Source organism: Heptranchias perlo, unplaced genomic scaffold (assembly GCF_035084215.1).
Source record: "Heptranchias perlo isolate sHepPer1 unplaced genomic scaffold, sHepPer1.hap1 HAP1_SCAFFOLD_97, whole genome shotgun sequence".
Classification (NCBI taxonomy): Eukaryota; Metazoa; Chordata; class Chondrichthyes; order Hexanchiformes; family Hexanchidae; genus Heptranchias; species Heptranchias perlo.
The window spans coordinates 226,820-246,383 of NW_027140014.1; positions in this window are offsets into that span (position 1 = coordinate 226,820).

The following is a 19,564-nucleotide window of genomic DNA, read 5'->3' on the forward strand; positions in this document are numbered from 1 at the left end:
AACTACAGAACAATAGAACTACAGAACAATAGAACTACAGAACATTGAACTACTGAACAACAGAAATACGGTACAATTCAAGTGCTGAACAATAGAACTACTGAACAATAGAACTATAGAACAATAGAACTACAGAACAATAGAACTACAGATCTATAGAACTACGGAACAATAGAACTACTGAACAATAGAACTACTGAACAATAGAACTACGGAACAATAGAACTACAGATCAATAGAACTACAGAACAATAGAACTACTGAACTATAGAACTACAGAACAATAGAACTACAGCACAATAGAAATACTGAACAACAGAACTACTGAACAATAGAACTGCAGAACAATAGAACTACAGAACAATAGAAATACAGAACAATAGAACTAAAGAACAATAGAACTACGGAACAATATAACTGGAGTACAATAGAACTACAGAACAATAGAACTACTGAACTATAGAACTACAGAACAATAGAACTACAGCACAATAGTACGACAGAAGAATAGAACAACATAACTACAGAACTAGAGTACAATTGAACTACTGAACAATCGAAATACAGAACAATAGAACTACAGTACAATAGAACTACAGAACAATAGAACTACAGTACAATAGAACTGCAGAACACCAGAACAACAGCACAATAGAACTATAGAACACTTGAACTACAGAACGATAGGACTACAGAACAATAGAACAACTGAACTACATTACACTAGAACTGCTGAACAATATAACTACAGAACAATAGAACTACACACAAATAGAACTACGGAACTACAGAACTGCAGAACAATAGAACTACGGAACAATAGATATACAGTACAATAGAACTACATAACAATAGAACGACAGTACAATAGAACTACAGAACAATAGAACTACTGAACAATAGAACTACAGAACAATAGAACTACAGAACAATAGAACTACTGAACAATAGAACTACAGAACAATAGAACTACACAACAATAGAACTACAGTACAATAGAACTATGAAAAATAGAACTACAGAACAATAGAACTACAGAACAATAGAACTACAGAACAATAGAACTACTGAACAATAGAACTACTGAACAACAGAACTACAGCACAATAGAACTACTAAACAACAGAACTACAGTACAATAGAACTACTGAATAATAGAACTACAGAACAATAGAACTACTGAACAATAGAACTACAGAACAATAGAAGTACAGAACAATATAACTACTGAACAATAGAACTACAGAACAATAGAAGTAAAGAACAATAGAACTACAGAACAATAGAAGTACAGAGCAATAGAACTAGTGAACAATAGAACTACAGAACAATAGAAGTACAGAACAATAGAACTACTGAACAATAGAACTACAGAACAATAGAACTACAGAACAATAGAACTACAGAACAATAGAACTACAGAACATTGAACTACTGAACAACAGAAATACGGTACAATTCAAGTGCTGAACAATAGAACTACTGAACAATAGAACTATAGAACAATAGAACTACAGAACAATAGAACTACAGATCTATAGAACTACAGAACAATAGAACTACAGATCAATAGAACTACGGAACAATAGAACTACAGATCAATAGAACTACAGAACAATAGAACTACTGAACTATAGAACTACAGAACAATAGAACTACAGCACAATAGAAATACTGAACAACAGAACTACTGAACAATAGAACTGCAGAACAATAGAACTACAGAACAATAGAAATACAGAACAATAGAACTAAAGAACAATAGAACTACGGAACAATATAACTGGAGTACAATAGAACTACAGAACAATATAACTACTGAACTATAGAACTACAGAACAATAGAACTACAGCACAATAGTACGACAGAAGAATAGAACAACATAACTACAGAACTACAGTACAATTGAACTACTGAACAATCGAAATACAGAACAATAGAACTACAGTACAATAGAACTACAGAACAATAGAACTACAGTACAATAGAACTGCAGAACACCAGAACAACAGCACAATAGAACTATAGAACACTTGAACTACAGAACGATAGGACTACAGAACAATAGAACAACTGAACTACATTACACTAGAACTGCTGAACAATATAACTACAGAACAATAGAACTACACACAAATAGAACTACGGAACTACAGAACTGCAGAACAATAGAACTACGGAACAATAGATATACAGTACAATAGAACTACATAACAATAGAACGACAGTACAATAGAACTACAGAACAATAGAACTACTGAACAATAGAACTACAGAACAATAGAACTACACAACAATAGAACTACAGTACAATAGAACTATGAAAAATAGAACTACAGAACAATAGAGCTACAGAACAATAGAACTACAGAACAATAGAACTACTGAACAATAGAACTACAGAACAATAGAACTACAGGGCAATAGAACTACAGAACAATAGAACTACTGAACAATAGAACTACAGAACAATAGAACTACAGAACAATAGAACTACTGAACAATGGAACTACAGAACAATAGAACTACAGAACAATAGAACTACAGGGCAATAGAACTACAGAACAATAGAACTACTGAACAATAGAACTACAGAACAATAGAACTACAGGGCAATAGAACTACAGAACAATAGAACTACTGAACAATAGAACTACAGAACAATAGAACTACAGAACAATAGAACTACTGAACAATAGAACTACAGAACAACAGAACTACAGAACAACAGAACTTCAGAAAAATTGAATTGCAGAACAATAGAATTACAGAACAATAGAACTACACAACAACAGAACTACAGTACAATAGAACTACTGAACAATAGAACTACAGTAAAATAGAACTACTGAACAACAGAACTACAGCACAATAGAACTACTAAACAACAGAACTACAGTGCAATAGAACTACTGAACAATAGAACTACAGAACAATAGAACTACTGAACAACAGAACTACAGCACAATAGAACTACTGAACAACAGAACTACAGAACAATAGAACTACAGAACAATAGAACTACACAACAACAGAACAACAGTAAAATAGAACTACTGAACAACAGAACTACAGCACAATAGAACTACTAAACAACAGAACTACAGTACAATAGAACTACTGAATAATAGAACTACAGAACAATAGAACTACTGAACAATAGAACTACAGAACAATAGAAGTACAGAACAATATAACTACTGAACAATAGAACTACAGAACAATAGAAGTAAAGAACAATAGAACTACAGAACAATAGAAGTACAGAGCAATAGAACTAGTGAACAATAGAACTACAGAACAATAGAAGTACAGAACAATAGAACTACTGAACAATAGAACTACAGAACAATAGAACTACAGAACAATAGAACTACAGAACAATAGAACTACAGAACATTGAACTACTGAACAACAGAAATACGGTACAATTCAAGTGCTGAACAATAGAACTACTGAACAATAGAACTATAGAACAATAGAACTACAGAACAATAGAACTACAGATCTATAGAACTACGGAACAATAGAACTACTGAACAATAGAACTACGGAACAATAGAACTACAGATCAATAGAACTACAGAACAATAGAACTACTGAACTATAGAACTACAGAACAATAGAACTACAGCACAATAGAAATACTGAACAACAGAACTACTGAACAATAGAACTGCAGAACAATAGAACTACAGAACAATAGAAATACAGAACAATAGAACTAAAGAACAATAGAACTACGGAACAATATAACTGGAGTACAATAGAACTACAGAACAATAGAACTACTGAACTATAGAACTACAGAACAAAAGAACTACAGAACAACAGAACTACAGCACAATAGAACTATAGAATACTAGAACGACAGAGCAATAGAACTACATAACAATAGAACTACAGAACAATAGAACTACAGAACAATAGCACCACTGAACAATAGAACTACAGAACAATAGAACTGAAGAATTATAGAACCACAGAAGAATAGAACTACTGAAAAATAGAACGACAGAACAATAGAACTACATAACAATAGAACTACAGAACAATAGAACTACAGAACAATAGCACCACTGAACAATAGAACTACAGAACAATAGAAATACAGAACAATAGAACTACAGAACAATAGAACTACAGAACAATAGAACTACAGTACAATAGAACTGAAGAATTATAGAACCACAGAAGAATAGAACTACTGAAAAATAGAACGACAGAACAATAGAACTACATAACAATAGAACTACAGAACAATAGAACTACAGAACAATAGAACTACAGAACAATAGCACCACTGAACAATAGAACTACAGAACAATAGAAATACAGAACAATAGAACTACAGAACAATAGAACTACAGAACAATAGAACGACAGTACAATAGAACTGAAGAATTATAGAACCACAGAAGAATAGAACTACTGAAAAATAGAACGACAGAACAATAGAACTACATAACAATAGAACTACAGAACAATAGAACTACAGAACAATAGAACTACAGAACAATAGAACTACAGAACAATAGAACTACAGAAATATAGAACTACAGTACAATAGAACTAAAGAACAACAGAACTACAGTACAATAGAACTACTGAACAATAGATCTACTGTACAATAGAACTACAGAACATTAGAACTACAGAACATTAAAACTACAGAACAATAGAACTACAGTACAAAAGAAATACAGAACAATAGAACTACAGAACAATAGAACTACTGAACAATAGAACTACTGAACAAAAGAACTACAGAACATTGAACTACGGAACAACAGAAATACGGTACAATTCAAGTACTGAACAATGGAACTACAGAACAATAGAACTACTGAACAATAGAACTATAGAACAATAGAACTACAGAACTATAGAACTACGGAACAATAGAACTGCAGAAATATAGAACAACAGAACAATAGAACTACAGAACAATAGACCTACGGAACAATAGAACTACAGAACAATAGAACTCCAGAATTAAAGAAACACGGAACAATTGAACGAAAGAACAATTGAACGACAGAGCTATAGAACGACAGATCTATAGAAGTACGGAAACATAGAACTACATTACAATTGAACTGCTGAACAATAGAACTATCGAACAATAGAACAACAGAACAATAGAAACATCGAACAATAGATCTACAGAACAATAGAACTACACACAAATAGAATTACAGAACTACAAAACTACAGAACAATAGAACTACACAACAATAGAACTACAGTACAATAGAACGATGAAAAATAGAACTACAGAACAATAGAACTATCGAACAATAGAACTACAGCACAATAGAAATACTGAACAACAGAACTACAGTACAATAGAACTACTGAACAATAGAACCACAGAACAATAGAACTGCAGAACAACAGAACTACAGAAAAATTGAATTACAGAACAATCGAATAACAGAACAATAGAACTACAGAACAACAGAACTACAGCACAATAGAACTACAGAACAATAGAACTACAGAACAATAGAACTACAGAACAATAGAACTACTGAACAATAGAACTACAGTACAAAAGAAATACTGAACAATAGAACTACAGAACAATAGAACTACAGAACAATAGAACTACTGAACAATAGAACTACAGAACATTGAACTACTGAACAACAGAAATACGGTACAATTCAAGTACTGAACAATGGAACTACAGAACAATAGAACTACTGAACAATAGAACTATAGAACAATAGAACTACAGAACAATAGAACTACAGAACTATAGAACTACGGAACAATAGAACTGCAGAAATATAGAACAACAGAACAATAGAACTACAGAACAATAGAACTACAGAACAATAGAACTCCAGAATTAAAGAAACGCGGAACAATTGAACGAAAGAACAATTGAACGACAGAGCTATAGAACGACAGATCTATAGAAGTACGGAAACATAGAACTACATTACAATTGAACTGCTGAACAATAGAACTATCGAACAATAGAACAACAGAACAATAGAAACATCGAACAATAGATCTACAGAACAATAGAACTACACACAAATAGAACTACAGAACTACAAAACTACAGAACAATAGAACTACACAACAATAGAACTACAGTACAATAGAACTATGAAAAATAGAACTACAGAACAATAGAACTATCGAACAATAGAACTACAGCACAATAGAAATACTGAACAACAGAACGACAGTACAATAGAACTACTGAACAATAGAACTAGAGAACAATAGAACTACAGAACAATAGAACTACAGAACAATAGAACTACGGAACAATAGAACAACAGAACAATAGAACTACTGAACAATAGAACTACAGTACAATAGAACTATGAAAAATAGAACTACAGAACAATAGAACTATCGAACAATAGAACTACAGCACAATAGAAATACTGAACAACAGAACTACAGTACAATAGAACTACTGAACAATAGAACTAAAGAACAATAGAACTACAGAACAATAGAACTACGGAACAATAGAACAACAGAACAATAGAACTACAGAACAATAGAACTACAGAACAATAGAACTACGGAACAATAGAACAACAGAACAATAGAACTACTGAACAATAGAACTACAGTACAACAGAACTACAGAACAATAGAACTAAAGAACAATAGAACTACAGAACAATAGAACTACAGAACAATAGAACTACAGAACAATAGAACTACGGAACAATAGAACAACAGAACAATAGAACTACTGAACAATAGAACTACAGAACAATCGAACTACAGAACAATAGAACTGCAGAACAATAGAACTACAGAACAATAGAACTACAGAACAATAGAACTGCTGAACAATAGAACAACAGAACAATAGAACTACTGAACAATAGAACTACAGAACAATCGAACTACAGAACAATAGAACAGCAGAACAATAGAACTACAGAACAATAGAACTGCAGAACAATAGAACTACAGAACAATAGAACTACAGAACAATCGAACTGCAGAACAATAGAACTGCAGAACAATAGAACTACAGAACAATAGAACTACAGAACAATCGAACTGCAGAACAATAGAACTACAGAAAAATAGAACTATCGAACAATAGAACAACAGAACAATAGAAACATCGAACAATAGAACTACAGCACAATAGAAATACTGAACAACAGAACTACAGTACAATAGAACTACTGATCAATAGAACTAGAGAACAGTAGAATTACAGAACAATAGAACTACAGTACAATTGAACTACTGAACAATCGAAATACTGAACAACAGAACTACAGTGCAATAGATCTACTGAACAATAGAACTACAGAACAATAGAACTACAGAACTTTAGAACTACAGAACAATAGAACGACAGAACAATAGAACTACAGTACAAAAGAAATACAGAACAATAGAACTACAGAACAATAGAACTACAGAACAATACAACTACAGTACAATAGAACTAAAGAATTATAGAACTACAGAACAATAGAACTACAGAACAATAGTACTACAGAACAATAGAACTTCAGAACAATAGAACTACTGAACAATAGAACTACAGAACAATAGAACTACAGAACAATAGTACTACAGAACAATATAACTTCAGAACAATAGAACTACTGAACAATAGAACTACTGAACAATAGAACTACAGAACAATAGAACTACAGTACAATAGAACGACAGTACAATAGAACTACAGAACAATAGAACTACAGAACAATAGAACTACAGAACAATAGAACTACAGAACAATAGAACTACAGAACAATAGAACGACAGAACAATAGAACTACAGAACAAAAGAACTACAGAACAATAGAACTACAGGACAATAGAACTACAGAACAATAGAACTACAGAACAATAGAACTACAGAACAATAGAACTGCAGAACAATAGAACGACAGTACAATAGAACTACAGAACAATAGAACTACTGAACATTCGAACTACAGAACAACAGAACTACAGAACAATAGAACTACTGAACAATAGAACTACTGAACAATAGAACTACAGAACAATAGAACTACTGAACAATAGAACTACTGAACAATTGAACTACAGAAGAATAGAACTACAGAACAATAGAACTACAGAACAATAGAACTACAGAACAATAGAACTACAGAACAATAGCACCACTGAACAATAGAACTACAGAACAATAGAACTACAGAACAATAGAACTACAGAACAATAGAACTACAGAACAATAGCACCACTGAACAATAGAACTACAGAACAATAGAAATACAGAACAATAGAACTACAGAACAATAGAACTACAGAACAATAGAACTACAGTACAATAGAACTGAAGAATTATAGAACCACAGAAGAATAGAACTACTGAAAAATAGAACGACAGAACAATAGAACTACATAACAATAGAACTACAGAACAATAGAACTACAGAACAATAGAACTACAGAACAATAGCACCACTGAACAATAGAACTACAGAACAATAGAAATACAGAACAATAGAACTACAGAACAATAGAACTACAGAACAATAGAACTACAGTACAATAGAACTGAAGAATTATAGAACCACAGAAGAATAGAACTACTGAAAAATAGAACGACAGAACAATAGAACTACATAACAATAGAACTACAGAACAATAGAACTACAGAACAATAGAACTACAGAACAATAGAACTACAGAACAATAGAACTACAGAAATATAGAACTACAGAACAATAGAACTACAGAACAATAGAACTACAGAACAATAGAACTACAGAAATATAGAACTACAGAACAATAGAACTACAGAACAATAGAACTACAGAACAATAGAACTACAGAAATATAGAACTACAGTACAATAGAACTAAAGAACAACAGAACTACAGTACAATAGAACTACTGAACAATAGATCTACTGTACAATAGAACTACAGAACAATAGAACTACAGAACATTAAAACTACAGAACAATAGAACTACAGTACAAAAGAAATACAGAACAATAGAACTACAGAACAATAGAACTACAGAACAATAGAACTACTGAACAAAAGAACTACAGAACATTGAACTACGGAACAACAGAAATACGGTACAATTCAAGTACTGAACAATGGAACTACAGAACAATAGAACTACTGAACAATAGAACTATAGAACAATAGAACTACAGAACTATAGAACTACGGAACAATAGAACTGCAGAAATATAGAACAACAGAACAATAGAACTACAGAAGAATAGACCTACGGAACAATAGAACTACAGAACAATAGAACTCCAGAATTAAAGAAACACGGAACAATTGAACGAAAGAACAATTGAACGACAGAGCTATAGAACGACAGATCTATAGAAGTACGGAAACATAGAACTACATTACAATTGAACTGCTGAACAATAGAACTATCGAACAATAGAACAACAGAACAATAGAAACATCGAACAATAGATCTACAGAACAATAGAACTACACACAAATAGAATTACAGAACTACAAAACTACAGAACAATAGAACTACACAACAATAGAACTACAGTACAATAGAACGATGAAAAATAGAACTACAGAACAATGGAACTATCGAACAATAGAACTACAGCACAATAGAAATACTGAACAACAGAACTACAGTACAATAGAACTACTGAACAATAGAACCACAGAACAATAGAACTACAGAACAATAGAACTACAGAACAATAGCACCACTGAACAATAGAACTACAGAACAATAGAACTGAAGAATTATAGAACCACAGAAGAATAGAACTACTGAAAAATAGAACGACAGAACAATAGAACTACATAACAATAGAACTACAGAACAATAGAACTACAGAACAATAGCACCACTGAACAATAGAACTACAGAACAATAGAAATACAGAACAATAGAACTACAGAACAATAGAACTACAGAACAATAGAACTACAGTACAATAGAACTGAAGAATTATAGAACCACAGAAGAATAGAACTACTGAAAAATAGAACGACAGAACAATAGAACTACATAACAATAGAACTACAGAACAATAGAACTACAGAACAATAGAACTACAGAACAATAGCACCACTGAACAATAGAACTACAGAACAATAGAAATACAGAACAATAGAACTACAGAACAATAGAACTACAGAACAATAGAACGACAGTACAATAGAACTGAAGAATTATAGAACCACAGAAGAATAGAACTACTGAAAAATAGAACGACAGAACAATAGAACTACATAACAATAGAACTACAGAACAATAGAACTACAGAACAATAGAACTACAGAACAATAGAACTACAGAACAATAGAACTACAGAAATATAGAACTACAGTACAATAGAACTAAAGAACAACAGAACTACAGTACAATAGAACTACTGAACAATAGATCTACTGTACAATAGAACTACAGAACATTAGAACTACAGAACATTAAAACTACAGAACAATAGAACTACAGTACAAAAGAAATACAGAACAATAGAACTACAGAACAATAGAACTACTGAACAATAGAACTACTGAACAAAAGAACTACAGAACATTGAACTACGGAACAACAGAAATACGGTACAATTCAAGTACTGAACAATGGAACTACAGAACAATAGAACTACTGAACAATAGAACTATAGAACAATAGAACTACAGAACTATAGAACTACGGAACAATAGAACTGCAGAAATATAGAACAACAGAACAATAGAACTACAGAAGAATAGACCTACGGAACAATAGAACTACAGAACAATAGAACTCCAGAATTAAAGAAACACGGAACAATTGAACGAAAGAACAATTGAACGACAGAGCTATAGAACGACAGATCTATAGAAGTACGGAAACATAGAACTACATTACAATTGAACTGCTGAACAATAGAACTATCGAACAATAGAACAACAGAACAATAGAAACATCGAACAATAGATCTACAGAACAATAGAACTACACACAAATAGAATTACAGAACTACAAAACTACAGAACAATAGAACTACACAACAATAGAACTACAGTACAATAGAACGATGAAAAATAGAACTACAGAACAATAGAACTATCGAACAATAGAACTACAGCACAATAGAAATACTGAACAACAGAACTACAGTACAATAGAACTACTGAACAATAGAACCACAGAACAATAGAACTGCAGAACAACAGAACTACAGAAAAATTGAATTACAGAACAATCGAATAACAGAACAATAGAACTACAGAACAACAGAACTACAGCACAATAGAACTACAGAACAATAGAACTACAGAACAATAGAACTACAGAACAATAGAACTACTGAACAATAGAACTACAGTACAAAAGAAATACTGAACAATAGAACTACAGAACAATAGAACTACAGAACAATAGAACTACTGAACAATAGAACTACAGAACATTGAACTACTGAACAACAGAAATACGGTACAATTCAAGTACTGAACAATGGAACTACAGAACAATAGAACTACTGAACAATAGAACTATAGAACAATAGAACTACAGAACAATAGAACTACAGAACTATAGAACTACGGAACAATAGAACTGCAGAAATATAGAACAACAGAACAATAGAACTACAGAACAATAGAACTACAGAACAATAGAACTCCAGAATTAAAGAAACGCGGAACAATTGAACGAAAGAACAATTGAACGACAGAGCTATAGAACGACAGATCTATAGAAGTACGGAAACATAGAACTACATTACAATTGAACTGCTGAACAATAGAACTATCGAACAATAGAACAACAGAACAATAGAAACATCGAACAATAGATCTACAGAACAATAGAACTACACACAAATAGAACTACAGAACTACAAAACTACAGAACAATAGAACTACACAACAATAGAACTACAGTACAATAGAACTATGAAAAATAGAACTACAGAACAATAGAACTATCGAACAATAGAACTACAGCACAATAGAAATACTGAACAACAGAACGACAGTACAATAGAACTACTGAACAATAGAACTAGAGAACAATAGAACTACAGAACAATAGAACTACAGAACAATAGAACTACGGAACAATAGAACAACAGAACAATAGAACTACTGAACAATAGAACTACAGTACAATAGAACTATGAAAAATAGAACTACAGAACAATAGAACTATCGAACAATAGAACTACAGCACAATAGAAATACTGAACAACAGAACTACAGTACAATAGAACTACTGAACAATAGAACTAAAGAACAATAGAACTACAGAACAATAGAACTACGGAACAATAGAACAACAGAACAATAGAACTACAGAACAATAGAACTACAGAACAATAGAACTACGGAACAATAGAACAACAGAACAATAGAACTACTGAACAATAGAACTACAGTACAACAGAACTACAGAACAATAGAACTAAAGAACAATAGAACTACAGAACAATAGAACTACAGAACAATAGAACTACAGAACAATAGAACTACGGAACAATAGAACAACAGAACAATAGAACTACTGAACAATAGAACTACAGAACAATCGAACTACAGAACAATAGAACTGCAGAACAATAGAACTACGGAACAATAGAACAACAGAACAATAGAACTACTGAACAATAGAACTACAGTACAACAGAACTACAGAACAAAAGAACTAAAGAACAATAGAACTACAGAACAATAGAACTACAGAACAATAGAACTACAGAACAATAGAACTGCTGAACAATAGAACAACAGAACAATAGAACTACTGAACAATAGAACTACAGAACAATCGAACTACAGAACAATAGAACTGCAGAACAATAGAACTACAGAACAATAGAACTGCAGAACAATAGAACTACAGAACAATAGAACTACAGAACAATCGAACTGCAGAACAATAGAACTGCAGAACAATAGAACTACAGAACAATAGAACTACAGAACAATCGAACTGCAGAACAATAGAACTACAGAAAAATAGAACTATCGAACAATAGAACAACAGAACAATAGAAACATCGAACAATAGAACTACAGCACAATAGAAATACTGAACAACAGAACTACAGTACAATAGAACTACTGATCAATAGAACTAGAGAACAGTAGAATTACAGAACAATAGAACTACAGTACAATTGAACTACTGAACAATCGAAATACTGAACAACAGAACTACAGTGCAATAGATCTACTGAACAATAGAACTACAGAACAATAGAACTACAGAACTTTAGAACTACAGAACAATAGAACGACAGAACAATAGAACTACAGTACAAAAGAAATACAGAACAATAGAACTACAGAACAATAGAACTACAGAACAATACAACTACAGTACAATAGAACTAAAGAATTATAGAACTACAGAACAATAGAACTACAGAACAATAGTACTACAGAACAATAGAACTTCAGAACAATAGAACTACTGAACAATAGAACTACAGAACAATAGAACTACAGAACAATAGTACTACAGAACAATATAACTTCAGAACAATAGAACTACTGAACAATAGAACTACTGAACAATAGAACTACAGAACAATAGAACTACAGTACAATAGAACGACAGTACAATAGAACTACAGAACAATAGAACTACAGAACAATAGAACTACAGAACAATAGAACTACAGAACAATAGAACTACAGAACAATAGAACGACAGAACAATAGAACTACAGAACAAAAGAACTACAGAACAATAGAACTACAGGACAATAGAACTACAGAACAATAGAACTACAGAACAATAGAACTACAGAACAATAGAACTGCAGAACAATAGAACGACAGTACAATAGAACTACAGAACAATAGAACTACTGAACATTCGAACTACAGAACAACAGAACTACAGAACAATAGAACTACTGAACAATAGAACTACTGAACAATAGAACTACAGAACAATAGAACTACTGAACAATAGAACTACTGAACAATTGAACTACAGAAGAATAGAACTACAGAACAATAGAACTACAGAACAATAGAACTACAGAACAATAGAACTACAGAACAATAGCACCACTGAACAATAGAACTACAGAACAATAGAACTACAGAACAATAGAACTACAGAACAATAGAACTACAGAACAATAGCACCACTGAACAATAGAACTACAGAACAATAGAAATACAGAACAATAGAACTACAGAACAATAGAACTACAGAACAATAGAACTACAGTACAATAGAACTGAAGAATTATAGAACCACAGAAGAATAGAACTACTGAAAAATAGAACGACAGAACAATAGAACTACATAACAATAGAACTACAGAACAATAGAACTACAGAACAATAGAACTACAGAACAATAGCACCACTGAACAATAGAACTACAGAACAATAGAAATACAGAACAATAGAACTACAGAACAATAGAACTACAGAACAATAGAACTACAGTACAATAGAACTGAAGAATTATAGAACCACAGAAGAATAGAACTACTGAAAAATAGAACGACAGAACAATAGAACTACATAACAATAGAACTACAGAACAATAGAACTACAGAACAATAGAACTACAGAACAATAGAACTACAGAACAATAGAACTACAGAAATATAGAACTACAGAACAATAGAACTACAGAACAATAGAACTACAGAACAATAGAACTACAGAAATATAGAACTACAGAACAATAGAACTACAGAACAATAGAACTACAGAACAATAGAACTACAGAAATATAGAACTACAGTACAATAGAACTAAAGAACAACAGAACTACAGTACAATAGAACTACTGAACAATAGATCTACTGTACAATAGAACTACAGAACAATAGAACTACAGAACATTAAAACTACAGAACAATAGAACTACAGTACAAAAGAAATACAGAACAATAGAACTACAGAACAATAGAACTACAGAACAATAGAACTACTGAACAAAAGAACTACAGAACATTGAACTACGGAACAACAGAAATACGGTACAATTCAAGTACTGAACAATGGAACTACAGAACAATAGAACTACTGAACAATAGAACTATAGAACAATAGAACTACAGAACTATAGAACTACGGAACAATAGAACTGCAGAAATATAGAACAACAGAACAATAGAACTACAGAAGAATAGACCTACGGAACAATAGAACTACAGAACAATAGAACTCCAGAATTAAAGAAACACGGAACAATTGAACGAAAGAACAATTGAACGACAGAGCTATAGAACGACAGATCTATAGAAGTACGGAAACATAGAACTACATTACAATTGAACTGCTGAACAATAGAACTATCGAACAATAGAACAACAGAACAATAGAAACATCGAACAATAGATCTACAGAACAATAGAACTACACACAAATAGAATTACAGAACTACAAAACTACAGAACAATAGAACTACACAACAATAGAACTACAGTACAATAGAACGATGAAAAATAGAACTACAGAACAATAGAACTATCGAACAATAGAACTACAGCACAATAGAAATACTGAACAACAGAACTACAGTACAATAGAACTACTGAACAATAGAACCACAGAACAATAGAACTACAGAACAACTGAACTACAGAAAAATTGAATTACAGAACAATCGAATTACAGAACAATAGAACTACAGAACAACAGAACTACAGCACAATAGAACTACAGAACAATAGAACTACAGAACAATAGAACTACAGAACAATAGAACTACTGAACAATAGAACTACAGAACAATAGAACTGCTGAACAATAGAACTACAGAACAATAGAACTACAGAACAATAGAACTACTGAACAATAGAACTACAGAACAATAGAACTACTGAACAATAGAACTACAGAACAATAGAACTACTGAACAACAGAACTACAGCACAATAGAACTACTGAACAACAGAACTACAGTACAATAGAACTACTGAACAATAGAACTACAGAACAATAGAACTACAGAACAATAGAACTACTGAACAACAGAACTACAGTACAATAAAACTACTGAACAATAGAACTAGAGAACAATAGAACTACAGAACAATAGAACTACTGAACAACAGAACTACAGCACAATAGCACTATAGAAAAATTGAATTACAGAACAAAGGAACTACAGTACAATATAACTACTGAACAATAGAACTGCAGAACAATAGAAATATAGAATTACAGAACTATAGAACTACAGTACAATAGAACTACTGAACAATAGAACTGCATAACAATAGAACTACAGAACATTGAACTACTGAACAACAGAAATACAGTACAATAGAACTACTGAACGATAGAACTACAGAACAATAGAACTACTGAACAATAGAACTACTGAACAATAGAACTACAGAACAATAGAACTACTGAACAATAGAACTACAGAACAATAGAACTACAGGGCAATAGAACTACAGGGCAATAGAACTACAGAACTATAGAACTACAGCACAATAGAACTACAGAACAATAGAACTACAGGACTACAGAACTACAGTACAATAGAACGACTGAACAATAGAACGACTGAACAATAGAACAACAGAACAATAGAACTATCGAACAATAGAACTACAGCACAATAGAACTACTGAACAACAGAACTACAGTACAATAGAACTACTGAACAATAGAACTACAGATCAATAGAACTACAGAACAATAGAACCACTGAACAATAGAACTAGAGTACAATAGAACTACTGAACAATAGAACTAGAGTACAATAGAACTACAGAACAATAGAACTACTGAACAACAGAACTACAGTACAATAGAACTACTGAACAATAGAACTATAGAACAATAGATCTACAGAACAATAGAACTACAGAACTATAGAACTACGGAACAATAGAACTTCAGAACAACAGAACTACAGCACAATAGAACTATAGAAAAATAGAACTACAGAACAATAGAACTACAGAACTATAGAACTACAGAACAATAGAACTACTGAACAACAGAACTACAGCACAATAGAACGACTGAACAACAGAACTACAGTACAATAGAACTACTGAACAACAGAACTACAGTACAATAGAACTACTGAACAATAGAACTAGAGTACAATAGAACTACAGAACAATAGAACTACTGAACAATAGAACTAGTGAACAATAGAACTACAGAACAATAGAACTAATGAACAATAGAACTAGAGAACAATAGAACTACAGAACAATAGAACTACTGAACAATAGAACTACAGAACAATAGAACTACAGAACAATAGAACTACAGAACAATAGAACTACTGAACAATAGAACTACAGAACAATAGAACAACTGAACAATAGAACTACAGAACAATAGAACTACAGAACAATAGAACTACAGAAAATTGAACTACTGAACAACAGAAATACGGTACAATTCAAGTACTGAACAATGGAAGTACAGAACAATAGAACTACTGAACAATAGAACTATAGAACAACAGAAATACGGTACAATTCAAGTACTGAACAATGGAAGTACAGAACAATAGAACGACTGAACAACAGAACTACAGAACAATAGAACTACTGAACAATAGAGCTACAGAACAATAGAACTACAGAACAATAGAACTACAGAACAATAGAACTATAGAACATTGAACTACTGAACAACAGAAATACGGTACAATTCAAGTACTGAACAATAGAACTACAGAACAATAGAACTACAGAACAATAGAACTACTGAACAATAGAACTACAGAACAATAGAACTACTGAACAATAGAACTACAGAACAATAGAACTACAGAACAATAGAACTACAGAACATTGAACTACTGAACAACAGAAATACGGTAAAATTCAAGTACTGAACAATGGAACTACAGAACAATAGAACTACTGAACAATAGAACTATAGAACAATAGAACTACTGAACAATAGAACTGCAGAACAATAGAACTACAGAACAATAGAACTACAGAACAATAGAACTACAGAACAATAGAACTACAGAACAATAGAACTACAGAACATTGAACTACTGAACAACAGAAATACGGTACAATTCAAGTACTGAACAATAGAACTACAGAACAATAGTACTACAGAACAATAGAACTACTGAACAATAGAACTACAGAACAATAGAACTACTGAACAATAGAACTACAGAACAATAGAACTATAGAAAAATAGAACTACAGAACAATAGAACTACAGAACTATAGAACTACAGAACAATAGAACTACTGAACAACAGAACTACAGCACAATAGAACTACTGAACAACAGAACTACAGTACAATAGAACTACTGAACAATAGAACTAGAGTACAATAGAACTACAGAACAATAGAACTACTGAACAATAGAACTAGTGAACAATAGAACTACAGAACAATAGAACTAATGAACAATAGAACTAGAGAACAATAGAACTACAGAACAATAGAACTACTGAACAATAGAACTACAGAACAATAGAACTACAGAACAATTGAACTACAGAACAATAGAACTACTGAACAATAGAACTACAGAACAATAGAACAACTGAACAATAGAACTACAGAACAATAGAACTACAGAACAATAGAACTACAGAACATTGAACTACTGAACAACAGAAATACGGTACAATTCAAGTACTGAACAATGGAAGTACAGAACAATAGAACTACTGAACAATAGAACTATAGAACAACAGAAATACGGTACAATTCAAGTACTGAACAATAGAACTACAGAACAATAGAACTACTGAACAATAGAACTATAGAACAACAGAAATACGGTACAATTCAAGTACTGAACAATAGAACTACAGAACAATAGAACTACTGAACAATAGAACTACAGAACAATAGAACTACAGAACAATAGAACTACTGAACAATAGAACTACAGAACAATAGAACTACTGAACAATAGAACTACAGAACAATAGAACTACAGAACAATAGAACTACAGAACATTGAACTACTGAACAACAGAAATACGGTACAATTCAAGTACTGAACAATGGAACTACAGAACAATAGAACTACTGAACAATAGAACTACAGCACAATAGAACTACAGAACAATAGAACTACAGAACAATAGAACTACAGAACATTGAACTACTGAACAACAGAAATACGGTACAATTCAAGTACTGAACAATAGAACTACAGAACAATAGAACTACAGAACAATAGAACTACTGAACAATAGAACTACAGAACAATAGAACTACTGAACAATAGAACTACAGAACAATAGAACTACAGAACAATAGAACGACAGAACATTGAACTACTGAACAACAGAAATACGGTACAATTCAAGTACTGAACAATGGAACTACAGAACAATAGAACTACTGAACAATAGAACTATAGAACAATAGAACTACAGAACAATAGAACTACAGAACTATAGAACTACGGAACAATAGAACTCCAGAATTAAAGAAACACAGAACAATTGAACGAAAGAACAATTGAACGACAGAGCTATAGAACGACAGAACTACAAAACTACAGAACAATACAACTACGAAACAATAGATATACAGTACAATAGAACTACACAACAATAGAACTACAGTACAATAGAACTATGAAAAATAGAACTACAGAACAATAGAACTAGCGAACAATAGAACTACAGCACAATAAA